The sequence below is a fragment of the Boleophthalmus pectinirostris genome, unplaced genomic scaffold (assembly GCF_026225935.1).
Source record: "Boleophthalmus pectinirostris isolate CB_2022bp ecotype Guang Dong unplaced genomic scaffold, ASM2622593v1 HiC_scaffold_5, whole genome shotgun sequence".
In the NCBI taxonomy this organism is placed as follows: domain Eukaryota; kingdom Metazoa; phylum Chordata; class Actinopteri; order Gobiiformes; family Gobiidae; genus Boleophthalmus; species Boleophthalmus pectinirostris.
The window spans coordinates 26,267,158-26,282,228 of NW_026571404.1; the positions used below are offsets into that span (position 1 = coordinate 26,267,158).

Sequence of the window (15,071 nt, forward strand, 5' to 3'; positions counted from 1 at the left end):
GTCCCTCTACTTAAGCCCATTTGACTGCGATTACTCTTTGTCACACAACATGGCCACCTCTCTCACCACGGGCAGCTGACCTCTTGAATGATTGCTGCCTGATCGACCTTCACACATCCCTTCTATGCCAAAGCTCCAATCCAAACCTCAGCACATTTGGAAACATTTGGACACACTCAACAATTGCTCTGAGTTTTTTTCATCCTCTTGTTAATGAGAACTTCACAGCCAGCAGTCGATACCAGTATTTCTCTGTATAAATCACGACCAGGCCTGTCATGATAAAAAATTTTGAAGTGCAATGTACAGTACTGCTGAAGTAACTATAGGCGATAAATTATTATATTGAAATCAATTCAGAGCAGAATTATCCCCCCCAAAAACAATTCTAAATGTACAATATTGCTAAAAAATATGAGCTGTAATAAAAAATTCTCTGTATCAATCACAACTAGGCCTGTCACGACAGGGCACTAGTCAAAACTAGAATGGCCAATGCTCACCCATTGCTCCCCCCAAAAAATGTTGCCCCATTTTTATTGGATATTCTGAATTGACTGAAAATGTTTCCAAATGAAAACCACGGAGAGCTCAGAATGAGACTATAAAAAATAAATAAATGAAAAAAGTAAAAATCCGTATTAGTCTTTTTAAATGACTACAGGGTGCTAACTACATTTAAACTAGTTACTAGTTTAAAACAACAAAGCCCCAGATCTCACTGTAATACAGAAAAATAGCCAATTTTTTTCCACTAGTGCAAAGAAAAAGTCCCCATAATAAATATTGATCCCAAAAAATTACTGTTCCATCTATCATGTGTTGAATGATAAGTTGATATAGTAATTATTGTAACAGGCCTAATCACGACTTTGAAATCCTTTGCCATCTCAAGCCAAAAAGCCCAAAAGTCCTGGTGACAGGCCTTATGCCACATGTTGGAGATACCACAGTGCAAGTCCTCTTTATATATTCTACAAACAGCTTGCAAAAGTCTGAGAAGCGACAGCAGGTATGACAGGTCGCGCTGTGATCAAGGTCAACGCTAAAATGGCTATGAAAAGTGGGATTTTACCGGACGCAGGGAGAGGATTTACTCTATTTATTCGACTGAAGAGAAGAGATGAGGGCCTGCCTATATAAGGGAAAACAGCAGCGCTTGAAGTTTGAAGTTGAGTTGGGAGGAAAGAGAACAATTGAACACAAAAACAATAATAAAGGTTAATTCCACATCATTGAAATTCAGCCAGTAATGTCCTCACATGTCAATGGAAGGACACGCTCAAGAGTCACACACAAGCAGCAATTACCCTGGGGTTATTAGTTCTAATTATTTTTCAGAAGAAAAACGTTGAAAATTGAAAACCCCTCAGAAAATCAAGTAAGTCTATGCACCGTGTCACTGCGCTGCGACCCTGCTATTGAATCTTCATTCCTTTTCATATTATCGCCTGGCTGCTTTGGCTTGCATTAGGCCCATTTTTACACATGCCAACCGTGCCCAAATGTGTCTTTTGTATTCATCTTGTCTGTTCAACAAAAATATTTCCGTAACTCAGGTTTCAAAAGCTGTAATCATTGCTAAAAATGACTTCAAATCAGGATGGGAATATCTTCTGGATTCCACCACAGTTCCGATTCCATGATTTGGCGCAGCGGTGCAGGGAGACTTCACATAGAGCCCTGACACTTGTGCGTGACTATTTTTTCTATTGCTTTTTCAGTGAAACTTTGGGTCCAAATCTCAGACAGATAAAGAATAAAACTGCTTCTTTGCCTGACACATTGGCTGCTCCCGTGCACTGTGCATATAGACAGCACTTGAGCCCTCTTTTGGGTGGTAGTAGAGACATTCTTCCTAAAGGTGCATTGTGTAATTTTCCAGGTTGAGGGTCCATTAATTGCTTAATTGTTAAGGATATATCATTGCTCTTCCTGGAATGTTCCACAATATGAGATTAAACAGCTCTACCTTACATTTATTCAATTACAGATGATTTTGCAGCTCAAAAATACCTAGAAAACAGGCTTTCTGACTCTGAGCAGGGTTGCCTCCCCATAGATCTGACCTGTAACTTGGTTTGGTTTGGTCTTCATAAAGATAGAAAGGTTTAATACTATACAGTAAAACATTCCAGACAAACGAATAACATTTCCATGGATTAAAGCATTTGACAGACCCTCCACCAGAAACGTTACACAATGTACCTTTAAAAATCCGACAACTAACTTTTACACCCAAAGCATGCACAAAAGTAAATTTCAGGGAGAGTTGCAAATTTGTTCTTCTGTTGTCATATTCCACTGATCAAACAAATTGTGCTTTCATGCTAAACAAATTTCCTTCAGTTGACACAAATCCCCCAATACTTTTCTTTATTTTTATGGTGTTACTCCAGGCTTTGTAATTAATTTTAAATTGTACTTTTAAAAATTCATAAGTGAACTGTAGTTTTGCTTGTGTTTTTTTTAAGACTCTCTCCTGGCTCTCATACATTATATATCCACGCCATGTTCTGCAAATTGCAAAGGACTGGTGAAGAATTCATTTCTAACTGGCTCTGTAATCATGCTGTTTTGCTGTTACTCCAGAGAGGACACAGGATTTGAAGGTTGTTATTAAGTGAAAGGTGTCTGTGTGGGCCAGTAGGCTATAGTGGCTCAGTTATCGGTGTGTTCATGCACTTCTCCAAGAGTCAGACACTGTGAAATTGCAGAAAGGTGAATGCTAAAGCCTGACAGTGAGTGTGTATTTATCAGGGGCAACCCAGCTCAACCGGAAACCCACTTCTCCTTAACTTTTTATTATTTATAATCGAAAATATAAAATCCTACACTACGTTATCTATTTTTTATACTTTTTTTCTCATGCCATTTCATTTTGTTGGTATCAGCTTAAATGGAAAAACAAAAAAATCAGACAATTAACATAACCATTATATGCCTATGCCTTGTACTTTAACAGATCATTAAAGGTGCACTGTGTAACTTTCAGGTGAGGGGTCCGCTACCTGCTTCCCTTCATAGAAATTGCATAGTTTTGCTTTGGAATGTTCCACAGTATAGCATTAATCTTATCTATGTCCATGGAGACAGACCTGTGATGCCCACAAACCAAGTTATATCTTGCATTTACTCAGGTGATTTTATTTCTCAAAAAAAAACAAAAAACCTTGTCAGATCTCAGATTTACTTATAACTTGTCTTGCACATGTCTGTCTCCATGCAGATAGATGAGCTTAATGCCATACTGTGGAACATTCCAGGCAAATAATAATACTCCATTTAGACGGCACACCCTCCACCAGCAAAATTGCACAATGCATTAACATTTGTTAATACCAATACTAATTATTTATAATCTGAAATATAAAATCCTACACCATGCTAGCTAATGACAATGCTAGCGTAGATGGCTGTCATTTTAAAAGGTTTCTATGTTATTCACCCCTGACCATGCTGTTTACTGTACAAAACGCACAGTACATGTGGTTTTCTCCAGAGTCCCAAACATCATTTCCAAGCTTAATTTACACTGTTTGCTCAATCAGCATATCCCCATTAAAAATAAATTGGATTTCATGTCAATATTTGCCGTTTTCTACCTTGATTTATCTGCGTCACCTTTATATCAATGCTACCTTTGCACATTGTTATTATAGCCTAGATTAGCTGATATCGCACCACCAGTAAAATCTCTGTGACCTAGGATATAAATCAGCAATTGCCTACGTTTTCTCAGCATACAACAAAACCTAATTGCGCTAGCATCATTATGTAAACTATATACAGATCTCGATAACACCTGCAGAAAGATAAAGCATTTACCCCTTAATCACAGGATATCAGCCAGCTTCTAATTGGGCAACACATGCAGATGCATTGTCAAACAGGCTGGTAGGCATTAAGCTGATGAGAGTGCTATAAATGTCAGAGGAAGACAGGCAACATCCTATTTCTGTCGATGAGTGCTCCATATTTTCATATAAATGCTGTATAAAGGTGTAGAGGAAATGTGGCTGGTGGATGGCCTGCACTGAGTCTGCACAGGAAGCTATTGCACTCCACAAGTCCCCCCAGCTAACTGTAATTGGCTTAGACATTCCACCAAGGATTACAACTCACTCCTTATTTGTGTTGATAAAAATATATTAAAAGATTTGCTTTGGCTCACCAAATCACATTCATGCAAGTGTCAAAACAGCTTGTATCAGCTTGCATGTTTGATCTGCAAAATAGTTTTCTCAAATGTTGAGTCAATTTGGCCCAGATTCTCATGGTCTATTTTTAATGGGGTATTAAGGTTGGGTATTGTTTTTAAAAGTATAAAAAGAGCATATTATACCATTAATTAATTAATCTTATGGCCTACACCTACATCAACAATTATTAAATTTTATTGTAAGGGCGGACAACATATTGGAAAATTGATAATATCCCAATTGTTCCATCCAGCCATTGTCTTCTGCTTACCCACGGCTGGGTTGGGGGTTAGCAGTCTACCAGACTTCCCTCACCCCAGACTCTTCCTCCAGCTCCTCCAGTGGAACCCCGAGGAATTCTGAGGCCAGCGAAGAGACCTAGTTCCTCCAGCGTGTCCTTTGTCTTCTCCTGGGCCTCCTCCAATTGAGACGTGAACATCTGGAACAGCCTCAGTGGGCTCTTCTCGACATGGAAGAGCAGTAGCTCTACTCCAAGCTCCTCTCATTTGATTGAACCTATCTCTAGAGGCTCTTTTGAGCTTTGCCTTTCGATTCAGCTCCCTCTTCACAACAACAGTCCGATACAATTGGCGACAAACATAATGTAATCTCCCAAACAAGCATAAAGTGCCATTTGCTCTTTTGTGGTTCATTTTATGTTTATGGTCCTTTCATGTTTTGTGCAAGACTTTTACAAGTACATTTTAGTACATTCCTGATGCACTATTAAAATGTCTTTCTGAATATAGTGATTGATATGATGCAAAAATACATAAAGATATTATTTTTGTCAATATTGCCTCCTTTTTATATAGCCTAATATAATTATTATCACAAAACATGTTGAAACATAATTTACTCACCACGATGTGAAAATAGTTCTTCTCCCTTTTGATTACCGCTTTACTGTAGGCAAATGGCAACAAAAAATGGCAACAAAACACGTGGTTTAGTTTGTGGCCTCTTGCAGTCTCTAGACGCAGTGGTGGGCGTGGTATTTATATTACTCGCCAACTTGCCATGTAACTTTTTTATGCCAAAACCTAATTATTTTTACTCGTGTAATTTGTCTATAGTAAATATAACCGATCATTTTCACCTGCTTACTTTTCTGAAATAAGATGAGACTCCAGACAGTGTAGCCTCAAGCTATTAAAGCGTAAGGTAAGTCCCACTAATTATTTTTAGAGGAAGCTTTAGGTCCAAAAATCTTATCTTAAGGACCGCAGCTGTCGATAGATAATTAAGACATCCCTCTTGCCAAATGAACGTCTCAATCCAGACTAAACAGCTTGATGTCTTATAGTTAGTTAGTGCAACTCATTGTTAAAACGGAAAAGCCGCATGTGTTAAGTCTGCAGGGAAAGAGGCGCAAAGTGGGACAACAGGATGTCGTCAGGCAGAAAACCTGCTATCATTACGACAGTTTTTGGTCTTGTATGACTTTTCTGTAAGTCCCTTCGCCCCCTCTGGCAGTTACATTGAATGAATCGCGTCTTTAATACAGCGGGTGTGCCACCTGCCGGTGCGTCACCGTGCTCTGGCCAATGGTGACGCACGGACTCGGATGCGCCCTTGGAGATCCCGCTGTGCCTCGTACCCAACGCTGTTCAATCTGCAGCTAGCTGGCGGTAGAAGGTAGTGGACCTCGTTAGCTACACACCACTAAAGCGTTTTACCTTTGACAGAATGGACTTCCTCGCTGCTGTGCCAAACACGGACCCGTGACAAGTTGGGAGTGGATTGCTCCGTTGTATCATTCTACTTTGAGACTGCTCCTGACCTACGTATCTCCAGATGTCAAGGTAAGAAAATTATATAAAGTTTTTATTCGTCTGTTGAATCAACTCTTTCCACTTTGCACATATCCACCGCTTTTACTTTACGCACTTCATTTACGCACTGGAATAATAACTCCCTCCTGTTATTTGAAATTAGACTATAAGTAGATAAGTAGGAAGTTGCGTTATCTTCGGTTTGAAAAATCTGCTGCTTTCATCTCGACACGGAATTTAGCGACAGCTTTCGGGGCTGGAGTGGTGCTGGGGTTTCCCTCAGCATCACCTTTCACAGCCGGCTTCTGCCTGCACCGCTCTCCCTGACTGCTCCACAGCGCTGCGTGCAGCTCTGTCAAATCCGGATTGTATCTTATAGTTAATTAAAATCGAAAATGTCTCTCTCATGAATAACCATATCAGAAAGTTAATTTAGCGAAAAGGAAAAAAACAAACGCATTTGTCAAACCGGCAGCGCGCTTCTCCGTCTCTTTGTGATTATTTGGATGATCAGATATTAAGTGTTTGTTTGTCACTGTTGCAGGCAGACGAGAGGAAATTAAGAGTGTCCATACATGGCAGTGTCGTGCGGTCATGAATGGGGAATAGTGATTATTTATGAAGTCCTTAGAAGGCTATGTGAAGGAATGCTCCCTTTCTGTGACCTGAGGGTACTTTGACATTGTGCTGGATAATGAGTTAAAGCAGAGTAAATGCCAGTTTTGCTATGGTGCAAATATCTTGTTTTCGTTGTTTAGTGAGCAGTTATTCATCAGACAACAAGTTTTGCAAATACACAGTGTGATATAGTTCCTCTTTTATAGAAACAAGCACTCAAGTTTAACATCTGGGTTTGTTGCATATTTCAACAATGGTGTTTTAATATCAGTATATACACAAATAGCCTTGGCACAATTATTACTGCCGTATATTATCTTATCATTCAATATAAGATGAAAACTGGTACTAAATATTTTGGGACTCAGTATGTATGGGTACTTTTTCTTTGCAATAGCAGGGAGATTTTTGCCATTTTAATGTAATAACACAAGATTTGAGCTGTAAAGGGTAGAATAAATAACTTCTGTGGCTAATTAATGGTTCATTCTGACATTTATTTGTTAAAGCTCAGGTTTTATAATGATACTGCCTATTTAAAATATGGTTCACTGGGATTATCTTGCTTTGTGTTAATGGCATAAAGTACTTTTGATGTAATCATTTATAGCAGTATTTCTCTGTAGCAATATATCTTGCTTGAAAATGTGATATTGTGACAGACCTATCAACAAAGCTATTGTAGTGCTGAGGCAAAGGGAGCACTGTCATGGTGAATGCACAGTCTAAAAGATGAGCACGAGGGTTGTTAAAGGATAAAAAAGTGAATAAATTGTACAGCAGCATGCCTTGGACTTTTTTCAGCTCCACTACCACTCACATTCACCATTGGTATGTGCTAAACTAAATCTCTGTTCTCTGGGAAGCGGGAGTGTGTTAAGATGATTATGAAGTTCTTTTTCTGGTTTTGTCAGTGGGGTGGACATCCAGGCAGAAGCAGAGACACAAGGAGAAAGGTGAACCACAGCCTACCCTTGAGTGTGATGTATCGTTTTAGCCCCAGTCAATATCACTTGAGTAATGTTTTTCTTCATGTTTTTCCTCGCGTGATAGATGGCCGTGTTGTGCGTGATGCTGTCCCCTTATTGATCATTGTTATGAATTTTCCAAATGGGCCGCGGGTGGAGGGCATTGGGCTGTTTGACCACTGCAGATGTCAGATACAAAAAGTTCAATGTAAATATACTGTTCTCTGTCAACACGCTGTATTGGTTCTCGCACTTGTTATTACACAATTCAGTTTCTCACTACTACTGGTATGTTGCAAAATTATCCAGATGGCTGAAATCAAAACTGCTCAAGGCAATTTTCACTTTTTATCAAATGGTCTCTTTTGGTTTTGTTTATAAGCGACAGATGTTTTGGGATTACAAGAAGCAAAACAATAACGTAGATTACTGCACTTTTACTCACTGTGTCTCAAGTTTATGCATTTAAAGCATCATTTTACTTCAGTTAACAATTATTCTTCCACATTAGCTTAATTTGACTTTGTTGCACATTTTAACCACATCTTGTTTATCTCACTTCTTGGCCACCAATCTTGCAGAGTTTGAAGATAAATGGGTACTTAACATCATGTCCATTTGTTAGGTTTAGATTATAAAATTCTAATCAACAGTTTTAGCAGTTGTATTTGACTTTTTTGTATATTTAGCAAATACACACTTAAATGTCCGGTGTATCATTTTTGTCAGAAATGGGTAGGGCAGGTGTTGGCATAATGATAATCTTTACAAGAACAACAGGTTTATCTCTTTAAATCTACAATAAACGATATGAGGAATTCAGTTTTCTTGTAGTGTGACATGAAAAATCACATTTAAAAAGATACACAAGACCTAAAAGTAGCTCATATGTTATTTATGCAACATTAAAATCTCTGGGGTTAAGGGTTTAAAATAAAAGAAAAAAGAAGCCAAAATAAATAATTATTATATTCTTATTTTTGTGAAATCAAACTTTGAACAAATGCAGCTTTTTAATGTCTTGTGGTGTGACAGCTGTATTTTATAAGAAAAATACAATTCTGTGATTCAATTGTTAACAATATCCTTTAAGATGGGACGGTTACATAATTATTAATCGCTAGAGAAAAAACAGACACAAATCATTTATCATATTTGTAACATGGCAAATTTGTAGTCAACTTTCTGTCACTCTGCATGTTGAAATATCTAAAAGGAAGATACACAGAAAATGATGTAACACTTGGTGGTAAAATTTGATGTTTGTATTTTGCTACAAATGCATGTTGCACCTCCAAATGTACCCAAATCCATAAATCATTTCTTAACAAACAAACAGCTGCTAAAAGAAAACATGGAGCCTACAGTAATTGAACGAGAGTTGTTTGACGACCTGAGCCCTTAGGCCGGCCGCGCGCTCAGGCAGGCTCTACCAGGCTACTTTTAGTGCCGGCAATAGGAGACATGGATAGGTATTTTACGGGAGTCAGCTGGCCAAACAGACGGGCTAACTCCTCCATTGGGTTTCATTAAAGATCGTCTTGATGTTTAAAGCTAGTTTAATCCACTTTCACAGCCATGCAGACCACATGAGAAGAAAGCAGCCCCCATCTATCTTTAGCCAACCATGTGGGCTAGAACTTTTCCATTCAGGTTCAATGATTAAAACAACAACACCTTTTCCCTGTTGTTGGCCTTGAACTGTCTCATGTTAAACTCTCTTCCCATGCAGAGCGGTGTGTGCCGGTAATGCCTACATCAGATAGAACCATGTCAATTAGTGTCAGGCGAGTTAGCTCACCACCGCACCAATTTCAGGCTGAATTTGATTTAAGCCCACTGCCTGAGGTGCGATTACAGTAAAGTCTTATGAGGTGAGTGCCTTGGCTGCCTGTCATTGTCTCCCCCTATGCTGTTATTGCTAGTGGTGTTGTCCTTCATTCGTAGCATCTGCTTAGCTTCACTGACAGTGCGGGGAAAGACACTGACAAACCCCATTTACCTCATAAACATCTTGGATACATCGAGAAAGACTTTTTATGCACTTGTTGTTAGACTATACAGAAGTAGCTCAAAGTTGCACTTTTCTGGTGGAGGGTCAGCTCATTGCCACAATACGGTGCATTTCAAGCTATTTCCATAAAAACAAGCTTGCAACACCATCAAGCTAAGTTACAGGCCAGATCTACGGAGAGGTGATGACACTCAAAGCAAGAATGCATGTTTTGGTATTTTTGAGCTATAAAAACTATTTTTAATTGAATGAATGCAAGATGGATATGTTTAATGCACACTGTGGAATATTCCAAACAAAGCAATAATGTCATCACATAGACAAGCAGGTGATGGACTCTCCCCATTAAAGTTACACAGAGCACCTTTAAGATTATAAATTGTAGCTTTTATGCAAATTTCTATTGACTTACTGTAGTTACATTTTGTTGCCCCTGTGTTTTACTATGGGTCGTTGTGGTGTCATGTGGAGGCAATGAAGTCCTTTTTTACAGCCAAAATCACATGTGAGTAAAACCTACAGTCATCAGTCATTGACCTTTTCCTTGTCAGTTTGCCTGGGAGCTGTCTCTTATTGGTGGCAATAAGGTGTCCACCATTTGCTCCAGTGTGTGTTTGCCGTAGGATATTGTGTATGTCCAGCACACAGCCGTGCAGACACACGCACTCACAGGAATCAAGATAATGTGACTAAGTGAGCTATAGTTTAAAGGTCATGTAATGGGCAGGGAAGGAGGGGTGATTGGGAGCCTTTGGGAGGTCAACGGTGATAACTACAAAGGTGTGTCAGCTATATATATATATATATATATATATATATATATATATATATATATATATATATTATATTGCGTATTCTGCATTTTCTGTGCTTGTCTCAGCTTGTCATTGCGACTTCAGAAATGTGCTTGAATTTTAGATCAATGTTTCTTTGTCATACTGTATCAATAGCCTGACATGATTTGTAGTTTGGAAGGGCCCTCATTGCTTATATATGAATGCTTTTATGTTGGAGCTCTGTCAGTTCTTAGCAGGTAAATCAATAACAAGTTGCCCTCTTATCCTCTTTGGACGTCCTCTGGGAGTGTTTCAAGGTAAAGGAGAGAGATGCTGTCCTGGGAGAACGAAAGACACATTCTGAAAGTGATAGTGTGGGCTTCTGAAATATGTATTCTCTCTTCAAGTCAAAGACCAAACTACACAAGAAAGAAAGTGAATCTGCACGATTTTATCTCTGCAGGACTGAAAGAAAAAAAAAAAAAACACCCACAAATTCGGCCAGAATTATGCAATATGCACTTTTTTGAGCTGTAATCATGTTATACTGAATATACCTGGAGTTATATTTTGCTTCATGCTTGTTTCATAAATCCGTTAAACCAAAGTCCTCTTCTCTGAGCAGTCGAAAATGATCTATACGCAATTTGCCCAATTAGTGTGTCAGAGATAAAACTCTGGACTTCCGCTCGGTTCTTAAGTCCATAAACCATCACCAGACTCATTCTACAAAATAAATAGTGTTCACAATGAATGCATGGCTCTGTTAGCATAGCATTCACAGAGATAAAGACTTTGTTTGTTTATTTCCTGGTTGTTCATTTCTGTTGCTAACTTCAGAAAGAGCTCTGATGCCTAAATGCCCCTTTGCAAACGGGAAGTATCAATTAGTTATTTAAAGGTGCACTATGTAGCTGTCACCTGCTTGTTTGTCTGGATATGTCATTGCTCTGACTAGAATGTTCCACAGTAACAACATAACATAGCTCTATCTTACATTTATAAAATTTCTGGTGTTTTTGTAGTTTAAAAATACAGGCTTTTTAAAAAACAGGCATTCTGTTTTACCATACTGTGAAACATTCAAGACAAATCAATAACATCTCCAGGGAGAAATGCATTTGATGGACCCTCCAGCAGAAAAGTTTCACTATGTGCCTAAGTATATTTTACAAATGCAGACTTGCTTTAATTTAGAAAATGTGAAATAACCATTGCAGAAGCATGTTTTAAAGGGAAAACCACAATAATGCATTATATGTCTTCTTGAACATTAGCTGTGCGCAAATAATTATAGTTTTCATTCATTAGTGTATACCATAGTTACATACATGTAGTATTGATTCAGTAAATATCACTTGGGAAATTAACCACTTGACATACTGATCAATCATGCCTCTACATCTTCTACTTAATCATAGCAATTTCTTGTTTCGTTTCAGACATCTCCATCATGAAAGTTGGGTGAACAGTAGCCAAAAATAATGGGAATTTCAGCATTTCTCTTTTGCACTTTCAGACTCCCCTGACACATTTTATCATCTCCCTCTGTTGCTCCTGGCCCAGGTGCTTTCACTTAGCCTGTCCGATTACACCTAAGCCTTGCGTAAAACGGCCGGAGGAGGGATCTCTTTCTTAAACCTATGTAAACTACCATGTATTATAACATATTGAAACTATGCATTCGGGAAACAGAGCCCAAATTGCTGTGAGAACAAGCACCTGGCCTATATATCACTGCATTGTTAAAAAGTAATCTTCAATATAAAGAGAAATATACGCCTTTAGATATGGATTTGTATGGAGTCGTATCCTGTCCACGGGGGATCAGATGCAACCTAAAATCACATTGGCTCTCACTGTGCTGCAGTATGCATTTTCATAATGACATAGAGGGTTGACGGTGACACTCATAGATTAGTACTATACCGCCAAGGTGATATCCTGCATGCTTTGAATACAATATCATTACTTCCAGGCAATCCCTAAGCATGATGGGAAATCATTTTTGCCTTTAGTATAATATAGGCATTTTCAAGCTTGCCTCCAAAGGTGCATAATGGACATTTTCTGGTGGAGGGTCCGACATTAAACTTATCTCTCTCAACTGAGACCCCGCCAAGCAGAGTTACAGGTCAAATCAGTGGAAAGGTGATCCTACCCGCAATAAAACTACATTATTTTTTCAATATATTTTGGCGCAGCAGATTCCTGTAATTGAATAAATGTTAGAACAATAGCTTTAATGCCTTGTGTTTCAGCATTTCAGGCTAAGCAACAACATCTCCATGGAGACAAGTAGCCCACTACCACCACCAGAAAAGTTACACAGTGCCCCTTTAACTGCTCAGGTGCTATTAAATGCCTGGGATTTCTTAAGTATACTCACTCATTACAAAAGCTCACAAGTGGTGAATCATACTCCCTTAATATTACTACAAGCGCTTCCTAATTTAAATATTAAATGGGAACTGTCTGAAGTCCATTCACTCCGATATCCCCGCTGATTAGCAACTACTGTGTGATTATAGGCCTGTCATAATGGCTTTCTCAGATTTGCCAGCACGCTACTTCTTTTAAACTCATGTTGCTCAATGTTTGGCTCATTGCAACTGAAAGGTGTCTCCTGCCTCTTTTTGATCACTGTTTGCTCCAGCCTGTCGACTTCGCCCGTTTGAAAAGTCTCTCATCAAGTATATTTCAAAGCCAGGTGATTGTCTTTTAAGCTTGCACTGTATTGGAAGCTTTCATACTTCTATTTCTGTAACCTTGTACCACTAAGTCGGGTCAACAGTCTCTCAAAAACTGCTCTCTCTTTGTCTGCCAATTTCGTAACAGTTAGATTTTTTTTCGTCTGATTTTCTTAAAAGGATAATTTTGGGTGTACAGGAGAAGGTGAGGTAGGGTTTCTATGCCACTTAGAGGTGTTGATTAGCTGCTGTAAAAACCTGTTGAAGTCATTTCAGCAAGGAGTTACTGCCAGCTGGGTTTTTGATAAGATTTGGCCAAAGCTTCTGTACAAAAAATGCCACTTTGTATAAGCGAGTGTGAGATCTAACCTACATGCTGTGTCGACTGTGTCTACAGAGAGAAGTCTGGCAATTTACATAAAAGAGTTGATGTCTTGTGGCGAGATGGATTGATTTCATGACTGTGACTGACTCCAGTGATCAGTAAATTAATGTGCTACTCATTTACATTTATTCATGTTTGCACGCCGCACAGGGGAATGTTTGTTTTCACACTGGCAACCTCACTTTTACAGGTCTATCGCTCCGGTGATGGTGTCTAGCCAGTTGTGAATGTAAATATGTTTTGGTAATTTGTCATTAGTTTGAATGCTAGATGTTAAAGGTGCACTGTGTAACATTTCTTGTGGAGGGTCCGCCACCTGCTTATCTCCATAGAAATGTTATTGCTTTATCTACAGTGTTCCTCAGAATAGATTAAACCTAAATCTTTTACAAGGGAGACAAGCAGGTTACAGCACTACTGTACTCCTTGTTACAATTCACATCTGGGAAGAGGCGCCCCTATTCACTGAGGGAATTATTGTATTTTTGAGCAATAGAAACACCTGTAATGAATAAATGCTAGATGGATATGTTTAATCTCATACCATAAACATTCCAGGCAAAACAATAATATCTCCATGGAGACAAGTAGGTAGCAGACCTTCCACCAGAAAAGTTGCACAGTGCACTTTTAAAATCATATATTAGCGATTCAGATTTCTGGTGGGTAAAAAAAGCACACTTCATAGCTTTTCTGGTGAGCTGCTTTTGAGTCACCTGGGATTTTTCACATTATGGCATTAATCTTATCTATTTTATTTAGGCCTAACACGATATACATATTTACACATTTTAAAGCACGATATATTGATACAGAGAAATACTGAGATAAATTATAATACTGAAAACTTTATGCCATTGACACAAAGCAAGATAATGAAAAAATAAACTGATTTTTAAATACACTGTCATTAAAAAGCCCAAGCTACAACCAACACATGGGTGAATGAACAAATAATCCTCCGACAGAAGTTATTTATTCTATCCTATACAGTTTACATTTTTACATAAAAATGGTAAAAAATCTCCCCATTGTTGCAAAGAAAAAGTACACACGATAAATACTGAGCCACAAAATATATTGTTCCAATTATCATATATTGAACGATAAACTGATATAGTAATTATTGTGACAGGTCTAATGTCATTACAGTTGTTTTCATTGATCAAAAATACCTTGAAAAACAGTTAACTTGCAATGCTTTTCACCAGTTAGATGGAGAAGTTTCTGTACTGTGGAACATTACATATTCATGGAAGAAATTAAATAACATGCCCTCCTATGAGTCACACAGTGCACCTTTTAACCCTTAAGGACATCATGTATCCTCAAACCTAGAGGAGGTCATGCTCACTGAAAACCTGTTTTTGAATATACTGTAGTAGTAAATGGGGGATTAATAGCACTCTTTTTGGGAACTGGAGGTGACACCTGAGAAACGGCCAAGTCAATCATGTATCAGTACACACATACATTTACTTCATTATTGTTTTTCATATACTTCATATACTTTCATAAAGACTGTTTAAAGAAATGGACTAAGGGAGTGTGACGTCACCCATAGCATTTGGCTCCAGTCAAATGAAGCTCACTGAGGCTTGCAGTTATAGGAGTGAATCTGGAGCAGAGTTCCATGTTAGGAA

General features: G+C 38.4%; 1 long non-coding RNA gene across 1 annotated transcript in view; it reads left to right on the forward strand.

Annotated features, from left to right (window-relative positions):
• The first annotated feature begins 5,927 nt into the window (after positions 1-5,927).
• Positions 5,928-15,071, forward strand: part of LOC110156803 (uncharacterized) — a 94,978-nt gene continuing 85,834 nt past the window's right edge. The window contains exon 1 of the long non-coding RNA XR_002318657.2: positions 5,928-6,007. This is a non-coding gene — a long non-coding RNA (uncharacterized LOC110156803). The remainder of the gene's footprint in view (positions 6,008-15,071) is intronic.